Raw genomic sequence first — 14,347 nt, 5'->3', positions numbered from 1 at the left:
CCCCTCCCTTGGGGGAGGCTGTGGCCAGGTAGAAGGCCACAGCTTCTTGAAGACAGCCACCTCCAGATTTTGTCCTCTAGAAAGGGGAAGGGAAGAACCTACAAGAGAAGGGAGACTGGCCCAACCATTGAAGCAGAGGGAAGTTGCTGGGTTCCAAAAGTGTCAAGGTGTCCAGGAGGAAGCCGGTCTTCAGACATGAAGTCTGAGATACTCACTTGGGTTCAATATATATCCAAACTCTATTAGCTTCTAGGCCTTAGGGACACAGAGGTGAGAAAAACAAAGCCTCTGCTCTCATGGAGCTTACATTCAGCAAAAAAGAAGGACATTACACAAACTAATCAACAAGGCTCCCAGCCTGGCAAAGCCCTGGGGTCAGAGTCACAGCAGAACCTCTGGCCCCTCAGAACCGTACAAGGCTAGTCGCTGACTATATCAGCAGGATCCATGGACAACTAAAGTCTAAAGCTCCAAGAAGACACACAGGTGGCTAAAGGCACATGAGAAGATGCTCAACATCACTAATTATCAGAGAAATGCAAATCTAAAGCTCAATGAGGTATCATCTCACACTGGTCAGAATGGCTATCAACAAAAAAATCTACAAATAGGGACTTCCCTGGTGGCGCAGTGGTTAAGAATCCACCTGCCAATGCAGGGGCACGGGTTCGAGCCCTGGTCTGGGAAGATCCCACATGCCGCGGAGCAACTAAGCGTGTGCACCACAACTACTGAGCCCTCGTGCCACAACTACTGAAGTCCGCGAGCCTAGAGTCCATGCTCCGCAACAAGAGAAGCCACCACAATGAGAAGCCCGCACACCACAAGGAAGAGTAGCCCCTGCTCGCTGTAACTAGAGAAAAGCCTGCACGCAGCAATGAAGACCCTACGCAATGAAGACAAAAATAAATAAATAAAAATAAAAAATAAATGCTGGAAAGGATGTGGGGAAAAGGGAACCCTCCTATACTGTTGATAGGAATGTAAATTAGTGCAGCCACTATGGAAAACAGTGTGGAGGTTTCTTAAAAAACTAAACTTAGAACTACAGTATGATCCAGCAATTCCACTCCTAGGTATATATCTGGAAAAAACAAAAACTCTAATTTGAAAAGATACATGCACCCCAATGTTCATAGCAGCACTATTTACAATAGCCGAGACATGGAAGCAACCCAAGTGCCCATGAACAGACAACTGGCTTGAGAAGATGTGGTGTATATATGGACTATTACAATGGAATATTAGCCATAAAGAAGAATGAAATATTGCCATTTGCAGCAACATGGATAGACCTAGAGAATATTATGCTTAGTGAAATAAGTCAGACAGAAAAAGACAAATACTATATGATATCACTTATATGTGGAATCTAAAAAACAATACAAATGAATCTATATGCAAAACAGAAACAGACTCATAGACATAGAAAACACACTTATGGTTACCAAAGGGGGGAGGGGGAGAGAGGGACAAATTAGGAATTATGGGATTAACAGATACAAACTACTATACATAAAATAGATAAACAACGAGGATTTACTGTTTAGCATAGAGAATTATACCCGATATCTTATAATAACTTATAATGGAATATAATCTGCAAAAAAAAAATCAAATCACTATGTGGTACTTGTGAAACTAACACAGTATTGTAAATCAACTATACTTCAATTTAAAAAGAAAAAGACTACAGCGCCATCTGTGTTCAGGCCCTGGGTCACCCCAAGGAGGAGGAGGGCATCAAAATAACCACCAAGATGAATTTTCTGCCAGTGCAGAGAGGAGAGGGCTCAGGGACCAACTGCTTTTGATTTAATGAAAATAAGTCAGTGTGCTTTTCTTAGCTTATGGCCTGATTCATACCTGCTCGACAGTATCTAGGGCACATCGAGGTTAGCTTAGAAGGTAACCCGTGGGACCCGTAGGGAAGGAGGGCAGGCAAGGAGTCTAGGGCAGGCAGTTCCCTGAGGGCTGAGCAGGGAGCTGGCAATGACTAGGCTTGAAATTGGAGCAAGGGGGAGACCTCTGAGAGAGCCTAGGTGCTCCTATAAACCCCTCTGAGGGGTGCTAGAGTCTTACTCAGCTTTAGGCTGGATGCAGGGACTTCTTTTAAATACCACAGCTTTTTGGTCACTGTCACCACCACTAACCCACAAGGTAACTTTTCACGAATAGAAAAAGGTACCCCGGGAATTCCCTGGCGGTCCAGTGGTTAGGACTCCATGCTTCCATTGCAGGGGCCCCGGGTTTGTTCCCTGGTCGGGGAACTGGGATCCCACAAGCTGTGCGGTGTGGCCAGAAAAGAAAGAAAGAAAAAGGGACCCCAGCAGGGCTCAGAGTGGAGCCAGGGAGTATTTCAGGCCCTACTCAGCCCTCTGCCAGGAGCCGGTTACCTAAATGATAATGGCTTCTCCCTGGGTTCAGCCTGGCCTGCTGGACCTGCGTTTGCTGGAAAAGGTAAGTGAGGCAGAGAAATCCGAAGGGTTGGGACCATTCCTTCTTAAGTACAAAACAGCCGCTTTTCTTCAAATTGCCCCAAAGCACTTATTTGATTCTTGGCAACTGTCATCTCCAGAAAATACACATCACTCTTAGGAGAAAAACATGTGGTATGAAAGCTGATAAAGGCAAGCATTCTTCACGTTTTTGCTGTAGCCTTTTAGTTCTATAACCTCAGTGATGCAGATAAAACAAATACCCTGATGGGAATGAGGGGGTCAGTCCTTCAGTGCCCAGGACCTTTGTCCATTCCTGGCCTCCGAGCTCCTGGGAAGCTGTGGTTGGCCTGGGGTCCAAGTCTACAGAGGGCTTAGTCCAAGAAGGTCAAGAACAGTGCCAGGTGCTGGCGATACAATGATGAACAAAACTAATTTATAGTTTTGTGAGACAAATAGGCTTCAGTAAGATTCATACAGATAAACCTAAAACTATAACTGTGATGGTGCCCAGTTAGGATTCCATTCCAAGGACCTTGAACATTATCCTATAGGTCATGGGGAACCACTGAAGATTTTGGAGCAGGGAAGTGAAAAGATCATAAAATAATTAATTGAATTTTCCCTTTGCAGCTGCAGTGACTGATCCAAAAGAATGAATATCTAACGAGGAAACCTGAGGGGCCTCAAATTATACTATATAATTTGTGTCTTCTCTAAGCTGGGTTTTTTTGTAATGGTTGATCCTTAAAGGTCCCAGAGAGAAATTCTGAAGTTGGCCACAACTGACAAACTCACATGGCCAAATATGAACTGAAGAAGCCTGCTTCTGCTCTTGAGTTCCTGATCTATTTCTCATTGTGACCCAGCTTCAAAACTAGAGTCAAGGGGCTTCCCTGGTGGCACAGTGGTTGAGAGTCCACCTGCCGATGCAGGGGACACAGGTTCGTGCCCCGGTCCGGGAAGATCCCACATGCCGCGGGGCGGCTAGGCCCGTGAGCCATGGCCGCTGAGCCTGCGCGTCCGGAGCCTGTCTGTGCTCCGCAGCGGGAGAGGCCACAACGGTGAGAGGCCCGCGTACCGCAAAAAAAAAACTAGAGTCAGTTCAGGGGAAGCATAGCTCTTGGCACTTAATAGGCACTAAAAATATATTTGTTGAATAAATAAATAGTGGACTAAATAAGACTGATTGGATGAATAAAAAATTAATAAATTAAAGACATTTTAAACCTTCCCCTTTCCTATGACTTCTGTTTTATCTGTCCCTCTCTTTCTCACTCCCTCTGCCTTGATTCAGGCCCACATCATTACTACCTTGGTTGCTTCTCCAGCCTCCTAACAGATCACCCTGTCTCCAGTCTTGGGCAGTCCCTCAATCTGTCTGTCAGTCCCTCAGTCTACCAGCAAGATCATGTAATTGCTCTGCTTCAAAACCTTCAGTGGCTCCCCATGACTGTGGGGAAAAGTCCAAAGTTCATAAAAGGCATCCAGACCAGGCACTGTCACCCTTTTGTAGGTATCTCTGTTCTATCAGTCCTCCTGGGCACGTATCCTCTTCCAGGGCACCCTTTTTTTTTTTTTTTTTTAACCTTGTTGAGAATCTCTATTAGAATTGCATAGAATCTACAGGCCAATTCTTCTCAACTTGATATTTTTATGATATTGAATTTTTCTGCCCATGAAGTTGTTTTATTTCTTTACGTATTTAGGTCTTCTTAAATGTCTTTTTTTAAACTGAAGTACAGTTGACTTACAATGTTGTATTCGTTTCAGGTGTACAGCACAGTGATTCAGTTATACATATACATATACATATATATATTCTTATTCAGATTTCTTCCCCTTATAGCTTATTACAAAATACTGAGTATAGTTCCCTGTGCTATACAGTAGGTCCTTGTTGATTATCTATTTTATATATAGAACTGTATATATGTTCATCGCAAACTCCTAATTTATCCCTTCCCTGCCTTTTCCCCTTTGGTAACCATAAGTTTGTTTTCTATGTATGTGAGTCTGGTTGTGTTCTATAAATAAGTTCATTTGTATCTTTTTTTTTTAGATTCCATATATAAGGGGTATCATATGATACTTGTCTTTCTCTTTCTGACTTACTTCACTTAGTATGATAATCTCTAGGTCCATCCATGTTGCTGCAAATGGCATTATTTCATTCTGTTCTATGTCTGAGTAATATTCCATTGCATATACTACCACATCTTCTATATCCATTCGTCTGTTGATGGACATTTAGGGTGCTTCCATGTCTTGGCTATTGTAAATAGTGCGGCAGTGAACCCTGGGCACTCCTTAAAATTGCAAATATGTTTGAGAAAAATAAGAATAAGCCCCTTTCACCTCTGTTTGTTTAATGTGACAACAGCATCAAAGTACTAAGCATTTGAAGGTAAAGAAGAGCTGACAAGGGTGAGGGGATGGACAAAAAGGAGGTACAGGAAAAAAAACATCATGATTAAGAGTTGGGCTCAGGGGGCTTCCCTGGTGGCGCAGTGGTTAAGAATCTGCCTGCCAATGCAGGGGACTCGGGTTTGAACCCTGGTCTGGGAGATCCCACAAGCCGCGGAGCAACTAAGCCCAAGCACCACAACTACTGAGCCTGTGCTCTAGAGCCCATGAGCCACAACTACTGAGCCCGCGTGCTGCAACTACTGAAGTCTGCGTGCCTAGATCCTGTGCTCCGCAACAAGAGAACCTACCACAATGAGAAGCCCGTGCACCACAACGAAGAGTAGCCCTCAACGCAACCAAAGAAAGCCCGCGTGCAGCAAAGAAGACCTAATGCAGCCATTAATTAATTAATTAATTAATTAATTATTTTTAAAAAAGAGTTGGGCTCAGGAGTCACATAGAGCTGCATTCAATCCAGTTGGTCTTTTTGCTAGCCCTGGGACCTCAGGCTGATTATTGAGTCTCACATGGAATGTCCAGGCACACCAGTGCATCACTAAAAGTTCACAGGAGCAAGGAGATAGTCATCCATAGGTCAGCCAGGCAGGCTGGGCTTAGTGCAGCTGGAGATGCTAACCAAACACCTCTGAAGGGTGATTAACCATCTTGGTTTGAATGGGACTGGAGGGATTTCCAGGACAAGAGACCTTTAGTTTTTTTGAGTGTGTGTCTTTTTTTTTTTAGTTTATTTTTGGCTGTGTTGGGTCTTTGTTGCTGCACCGGGGCTTTCTCTAGTTGCAGCGAGCGGGGGTTACTCTGTTGTGGTGCGCAGGCTTCTCATTGCGGTAGCTTCTCTTGTTGCAGAGCACGGGCTCTAGGTGCACGGGCTTCAGTAGTTGTGGCCTGTGGGCTCAGTGGTTGCGGCTCATGGGCTCTAGAGCACAAGCTCAGTAGTAGTGGCGCACAGGCTTAGTTGCTCCATGGCACGTGGGATCTTCCCAGGCCAGGGCTCAAACCCATGTCCCCTGCACCGACAAGAGGATTCTTTTTTTTTTTTAATTCTTTTTTTCTTTTTCTTTTTTTAATAGATTAATTTCATTTATTTATTTGTTTGTTTGTTTGTTTATTTTTTGGCTGCACTGGGTCTTCCGTTGCCGTGCGCAGGCTTTCTCTAGTTGTGTTGAGCAGGGCTTACTCTTTGTTGCAGTGCATGGGCTTCTCATTGCGGTGGCTTCTCTTGTTGCGGAGCACAGGCTCTAGGCGTGCAGGCTTCAGTACTTATGGCACACGGGCTTCAGTAGTTGTGGCTCGCCGGCTCTAGAGAGCAGGCTCAGTAGTTGTGGCGCACAGGCTTAGTTGCTCCGTGGTATGTGGGATGTTCCCGGACTAGGGCTTGAACCTGTGCCCCCTGCATTGCAGGTAGATTCTTAACCACTGGGCCACCAGCGAAGTCCCGACCTTTAGTTTAGTTTTTTTTTTTTTTCCGACCTTTAGTTTTAAAAATGGGAAAGTCCTGGGCAAATTGGGATGAGTGCCCCTTTAGCCCCTGCACCTCTGGCCCCTGCCAGCCTCATGTGTTTAGTCCAGTGTGCCAACAAGCACTATTTTCTACATGCGCATATAATTTTAAAAAAGGTTGGGAAGCTCAGTTTCCTCATATGTAAAATGGGGATGATGATAGTGCTTACCTCATTTGGTTGTTGTGAAGATGAAGTGAATAAAGCAGGGCATTAGATCCTGCCCTCCCAATCCAGAGACACACCCAGATCCTATGTCTTTGCCAATCTAATGCCCTTTCCTCCAAGACATTAAAAAAACTATCCACAATTTATCTGTCAGCTTAACAAATGTAAGGTATAGCAACATGCTATGTTAAACTGGAAAAATACATGTAAACTCCTAACCTTAAAAGATAAATGTTTCCCTTCCTGAGTGACTACTAAGAGGGCTCTAACAGCAGCGGCCCCCTGTACCGTTCTCCATTCAAAGGAGGAGCACTGAGGCCGTGTCTAGGGAAAAAGTTTAGGCTGGATGGGGTGGGATGCGCTCCTGCTGCCAGAAAGCCAGAAGGCTTTAAGGAACATGAGGTTCCTTAGCGCTGATAGGTCCAAGGAACCAACCCATTGCTGGCCAAGATGTGACAACTGCAGCATTAATAATAATATGATAACGATTTTCTTATTGTTATTGTCACAGTTTTTGGAAGAAGTTGCATCTGTGAAAGGCCATGAGGATAACAGTCCACACAGGAAAAGAACATGAAAAGGTAGTTGAAACACACAAGACTGTGACTAGTACAGGATATGTTTAACTTATTTTCATAAGTATACACACATGGACACTTTGCTTCTTTTATTAATTAGATGCCTATTTATAAAGTATACATATGTACAGTTCCCACTTGGGTAAAGAAGAAATTCACAGACCTGTGAGAAGTCAAATAGTCCCAGACAATGGGAATTGTGTGCAGAACAAGATGGGCTGACAGGCTGGACTGCTCACAAACAATAACCAAGAAGAAGGGGCTCCAAGAGCTAATTAGCCAACCATCCTAGAGTCCCGCTAACACCAAAGACTACTCCTCCTCTTCTAGGAAGTGAAGCCTTCAGGTGGCCCTATGAATATAACAAAATAGTATATCAATAAGAATACATGAATTTTCAAACTTGCAAAAGTCCCCATCAATGTATCAAACAGGACATCAGGGGACTTCCCTGGTGGCGCAGTGGTTAAGAATCCGCCTGCCAATGCAGGGGACACGGGTTCGAGCCCTGGTCCGGGAATGATCCCACATGCCACAGAGCAAATAAGCCCGTGAGCCACAACTACTGAGCCTGCATGCCACAGCTACTGAAGCCTGAGCACCTAGAGCCTGTGCTCCACAACTAGAGAAGCCACCGCAATGAGAAGCCCACGCACCACAATGAAGAGTAGCCACTGTTCTCCACAACTAGAGAAAGCCTGCACCCAGCAACGAAGATCCAATGCAGCCAAAAATAAATAAATATAAATTTATTAATTAACTAATTAAAAGAAAACAACAGGACAGCAGTTTATATAATGCTGCCCAAGTGAGACTGAAAGCCCATGATTTTGAGAAAAGACATTTGGTTGCAAACAATGAAAACCTAAGAGAAAGGTATGACTTTAAAAGTCTAACAGATATTACAAAAAGGAAGCTCAGCTTAGTCATCTGTGGCCTGGTGACAGTCCCCTTGGACCACACAAGCAAGTCATGAGACCTGACTAAGAATAAATTGATTGAAGACCCAGATCCAATAACCTCAACTGGATTAAGATGACATATCTTTTTCTTTTCAGTCTGATTGAATGTTTGAAAGCCAAGGATAATACTACAGAAACCATAGGATGATAAAATAAATAAAGCAATGATCCAAGGAAGCAGGAGAAAGGAGGCACCAGATTTTGTTGGGCCTGAGGCTTAAACAATTTGTGTAGCCCTATTTAAGAAAAAGAATGCAGGGCTTCCCTGGTGGCGCAGTGGTTGAGAGTCCGCCTGCCGATGCAGGGGACACGGGTTCGTGCCCCGGTCCGGGAAGATCCCACATGCCGCGGAGCGGCTAGGCCCGTGAGCCATCGCTGCTGAGCCTGTGCGTCCGGAGCCTGTGCTCCGCAACGGGAGAGGCCACAACAGTGAGAGGCCCGCGTAACGCAAAAAAAAGAAAGAAAGAAAGAAAAAGAAAAAGAATGCAAAGTAAGATATTAAAGAGGTATCTAAACAAAAGAAGGGCTTTGGAAGAGGCTGTGCAAGCAAAGAGCCCTGAAACTTCAACTTCATTAACTTCACAATTATCATTTTTGTATTTTGTCTGCTCTTTAAGATATTTGAAGTATTCATAAGAATCAGCCAGCCATACTAGCACTTTAATTGCAGTTTAAAAATTTAAGGATGGGCTTCCCTGGTGGCGCAGTGGTTGGGAGTCCGCCTGCCGATGCAGCGGGCGCGGGTTCGTGCCCCGGTCCGGGAGGATCCCACGTGCCGCAGAGCGGCTGGGCCCGTGGGCCATGGCCGCTGAGCCTGCACATCCGGGGCCTGTGCTCTGCAGTGGGAGAGGCCACAGCAGTGAGAGGCCCGCGTACCGAAAAAAAAAAAAATTTAAGGATATTTAAGTTTGTAAACAATGTTTAAATACCCAAAAGATTGATTTCAAGGATTATTACCTATAAGAGTTAAAAAATTGAGCATTAAACAAATAGTGTTCTGCACCACTTCTAAAAACCTCTTTGATATTAAAAGAATTCTATCAGTATTATCCAATTCATAATGATTATTACTGGTGGAAATAATCAGTACAATATAAAACTGAAAATAGCTACTCCATCCAGTAAAATTGTCTTAGGAAAAAAAAAAGGAGAATCACATCTTGTGAACATTGAAAACTACCAGAAATTCCCTGAATCAAACTGTACTTGATAGAAATGAGCACCCATGAAACTATAGTGGCAGATGTGAAAAACCAGTAAAATTTGGTATGAATCAAATTTGAATGATGAATTTAACACTCATTGTAAAGTTTGCCCAGGGAAGAATGGATTCACAATGATTTCTGCAAAATTGAAAATGGAAAAATTAGAAATGGCTAAATCTCACTGTACAAAAAATTGAACAGGAAATTAAGTCTAAATGAAAATTCATCAGTGTTGAGAACATTCTGATTAAAATATGTGTATTTATAATGTGGAGGCAAAATGAACTTGGAGGTTTAAATGGCAGGTCAAAAACTTTGGGAGATAATGCATACGAAGAATTTAGCAGAGATAATGCACGTTTCTGGCCTGTGGCATATACTCAATGAATACCAGGGTGGATTTTAAAAAAATTTTAATTGTGTTAAAATACAAACGACATAAAATTTACCTTTTTACCATTTTCAAGTACAGTTCTGTGGCATTAGCTACATTCCTGTTGTGCAACCATCACCACTATCTATTGCCCGAACTTTTCTTTTTTAATTAATTTATTTATTTTTGGCTGCGTTGGGTCTTCGTTGCTGCGTGTGGGCTTTTTGGCGAGCGGGGGCTACTCTTCCTTGCGGTGCGCATTCTTTTCATTGTGGTGGCTTCTTCTGTTGCGGAGCACGGGCTCTAGGTCCATGGGCTTCAGTAGTTGTGGTTCACAGGCTCTAGAGCGCAGGCTCAGTAGTTGTGGTGCACAGGCTTAGTTGCTCTGCAGCATGTGGGATCTTCCCAGACCAGGGCTCAAACCCATGTCCCCTGCGTTGGCAGGCAGATTCTTAACCACTCTGCTACCAGGGAAGTAGGGAAACTTTTAATCTTCCCGAGTGGAAACCATACCCATTAAATGATAACTCCCCATTCTTCCTTTTCTCCAGCCCCTGGTAGCCACTATTCTACTTCCTGTCCCTATGAATTTGACTATTCTATGTACCTCATATAAGTGGAATCATACAATATTTGTCCTTTGTGACTGGCTTATTTCACTTAGAATAATGTCTTCAAGGTTCACCCATATTTTAGCATGTATCAGAATTTCTTTCCTTTTTTAAAAGCTGAATAATATTCCATTGTACGTCCCATACGTTTTGTTTATTGATTCATCTGTCAATAGATACTTGGTTTGCTTCCACCTTTTGGCTTTTGTGAATAACGCTGCTATGAACATGGGTGTCCAAGTAACTGAGTCCCTGCTTTCAGTTCTTTGGTGTATATACCCAGAAATGGAACTGCTGGATCATATGATGATTCTATTTTCAATTTTTTGAGGAATTGCCATACCGTATTTCATAGTGGCTGCACTATTTTGCATTCCCACTAACAGTGCACAAAGTTTCCAATTTCTCCATGTCCTCACCAACACTTGTTTTCTATTTTTAAAATAGTAGCCATCCTAATGGATGTGTCACCAGATTGCTTTTAAAGGGTGATTTCTCCTTTTCTCAGTCTTGCTGTGGGTTTCCCTGATAACAGTCTACCTGGAGAGGGAAACGGAAGACTTCTCAGAAATCCCTTCTATGTGACAGGAAGACTTCAACTTGATAAAACTAAACCTTGAGAGAATTCACTGCCCCTCCCCAAACAAAAGGTAAATACTAATCATTTTAGCGCTAATTGAAAACTGAGCCCTCTGCTCAATTTATCAGATCATCAAGCTCTTGAAAAGATTTGCAAAAACCTTAGTTTGACGTTTTGCATTGTTATATTTTAAGATATTCATATTTCATTTTATTTATTTTTAAAAGTATGATCCTCTCAGCTGAATTTATAACTAGTTGAACCGCAAATGAGGCTGACTACTCCAAGTGAACCCACATCTTAAATTTCCCAATTACTCTTAATTGCTAACATTTAATCCTACATATCATAAATATGCTCTTACTTGTCAGACTATGAAAGTTTCAATCACCTTAGGCTTAATATAATAATGTTATCTTGATATGACTTTTCTTCTTGGCTGTATCTTGTTTATTTCTCAGCAATGATTTGGACGCTAACAGAATTTACGTAGGAAAGAAACGGCACACAAGCAACATCTGGCCCACAGATACCTTTTCTTTGGCCTACATAGCATTTTTAATTTTTTGTTTGTTTGTTTGTTTGGCTGCTTTGTTTCTTTGTTGCTGCACATGGGCTTCCTCTAGTTGCAGCAAGCGGGGCTACTCTTCATTGTGGTGCTCGGGCTTCTCATTGCAGTGGCTTCTCTGGTTGTGGAGCACGGGCTCTAGGTGCACGGGCTTCAGTAGCTGTGGCACACAGCCTCAGTAGTTGTGGCGCACGGGCTTAGTTGCTCCGCAGCATGTGGGATCTTCCTGGACCAGGGCTCGAACTCATGTCCCCTGCATTGGCAGGCAGATTCTTAACCACTGCGCCACCAGGGAAGTTCCTTTTAATTTTTAAATTTACTTATAAACAAAATTCTGAAATGTTTACATAAAAATGCAGGCTTCTGGTACCTGCTAAAAAAACTTAAGATGACCTGGCAACACTGACCCCATATTCTTCATGTCAGTTGCTATTTACCATTATGCCTGTGTGGTTGCTTTTCTTACTGTGGAGAAAAAAGTTTTAAAAATTCCCCTCCATTATCCAATCCACTATATTTACAGTTTTCCTGACTGACCCCAGTCAAAAATAAACAAATGGGACCTAATGAAACTTAAAAGCTTTTGCAAAGCAAAGGAAACTACAAACAAGATGAAAAGACAACCCTCAGAATGGGAGAAAATATTTGCAAATGAAAGATTAATCTCAAAAATATATAAACAGCTCATGCAGCTCAATATTAAAAAAACAAACAGCCCAATCCAAAAATGGGCAGAAGACCTAAATAGACATTTCTCCAAAGAAGATATACAGATGGCCAAGAAGAACATGCAAAGCTGCTCAACATCACTAATTATTAGAAAAATGCAAATCAAAACTACCATGAGGTATCACCTCACACCAGTTAGAATGGGCATCATCAGAAAATCTACAAACAACAAATGCTGGGGAGGGTGTGGAGAAAAGGGAACCCTCTTGAACTGTTGGTGGGAATGTAAATGGATACAGCCACTATGGAGAACAGTACAGAGGTTCCTTCAAAACCTAAAAATAGAATTACCATATGACCCAGCAATCCCACCACTGGGCATATACCCAGAGAAAACCATAATTCAAAAAGACACATGCACCCCAGTATTCATTGCAGCACTATTTACAATAGCCAGGTTATGGAAGCAACCTAAATGTCCACTGACAGACGAGTGGATAAAGAAGGTGTGGTACATATATACAATGGAGTATTACTCAGCCATAAAAAGGAACGAAATTGGGTCATGTGTAGAGATGTGATGGATCTAGAGACTGTCATACAGAGTGAAGAAAGTCAGAAAGAGAAAAACAAATATCATATATTAACGTGTATATGTGGAACCTAGAAAAATGGTACAGATGAACCGGTTTGCAGGACAGAAATTGAGACACAGATGTAGAGAACAAACGTATGGGCACCAAGGGGGGAAAGTGGCTGGGGGGTGGTGGTGGTGGTGGGATGAATTGGGCGATGGGGATTGACATGTATACACTAATATGTATAAAATGGATAACTAACAAGAACCTGCTGTATAAAAAAATAAAATTTAAAAAAACAACAACTTACAAGGAAAAAGAACATACATATATCTGAATCACTTTGCTGTACACCGGAAACTAACACAATGTGAGTCAACTATACTTCAATTAAAAAAAAATTCCCCTCTATTATTCAATCCACTATATTTACAGTTTTCCTGCCTGAGCCCAGTTGTCATGTGAGTTTGTGCCCCAGGTCTAGGATGTTCAAGAAGGTATACTAACTACACTGGTTGATAGAATCAGACTTCCTGGGCTTCAGTATAGACGCCCACAACTTAGCTTCAGTTTTCTCATCTGTAAAGTGGGGACAACAGCAGTATTTACCTACCTCACAGGACTGAGTTAATTAATGTAAAATATTTAAGACAGTGCCTGCGGGACTGCCCTGGTGGCGCAGTGGTTAAGAATCCGCCTACCAATTCAGGGAACACGGGTTCCATCCCTGGTCCAGGAAGGTCCCGGATGTCGTGGAGTTACTGAACCTGCGCGCCTAGAGCCCGTGCTCCGTAGCAAGAGAAGCCACCGCAGCGAGAAGCCCGAGCACCACAACGAATAGTAGCCCCTGCTTGCCGCAACTAGAGAAAGCCCGTGCAGTAGCAACAAAGACCCAACGTAGCCAAAAAAAAAAAAACCCAAAAACAAACAAAAAAAAACAGTGCCTGCAGTTTTAGCAAAGGAAATACAATGGCCCAAAAGCCCGGGACCATGTCTATCTTATTTACCATTGAATCCTAGTGGCCAGCACTGAGCTGGGAACAAAAGAGACATCAATAAATTTTTGTTTTCTTTTTTTTTTGCAGTACTTGGGCCTCTCACCATTGCAGTCTCTACCGTTGTGGGCGGAGCACAGGCTCCGGACGTGCAGGCTCAGCGGCCATGGCTCACGGGCCTAGCCGCTCCGCGGCATGTGGGATCTTCCCGGACCGGGGCACGAACCCATGTCCCCAGCATCGGCAGGCGGACTCTCAAACACTGCGCCACCAGGGAAGCCCAATAAATATTTTTTAATAAATTAATTGGGGGAGGGAGGAGGAGTCCTAACAGTATAGTAGTATTTAGAGCAAAGAACTGACAGACGTGTTCCACTCTCTATAGTAGGGACACAACTGTGTTATATGAAGAATACTTGAAGCAACCGAGGATGCGAAACTGGATTAGAGCGGGGTGAGGAACAGGTTGGGGGGATGTCATTCTCAGATCTTCTGCCATTCTGGGAAAGACAGTGTAGGTTTCTCATTGCCTCACTGGGGAAAATCAGGACGAGAAAGTGGCAATAAAAGAACTGAACTTGGCTTTTTAAGAAAAAGAACATGCAACTCCACGAGGTGCCGTGAAGCCAGTACTGACTTCCCCGGGTGCGCAAATGCTGCGTGATCGCCAGGCCCAGATGCGGAAGCAGGAATTCT

This window comes from Stenella coeruleoalba, assembly GCF_951394435.1.
Source record: "Stenella coeruleoalba genome assembly, chromosome: 1".
Lineage (NCBI taxonomy): Eukaryota > Metazoa > Chordata > Mammalia > Artiodactyla > Delphinidae > Stenella > Stenella coeruleoalba.
The sequence above is the reverse complement of the archived record's forward strand: the minus strand, read 5'-3'. Positions refer to the sequence as shown.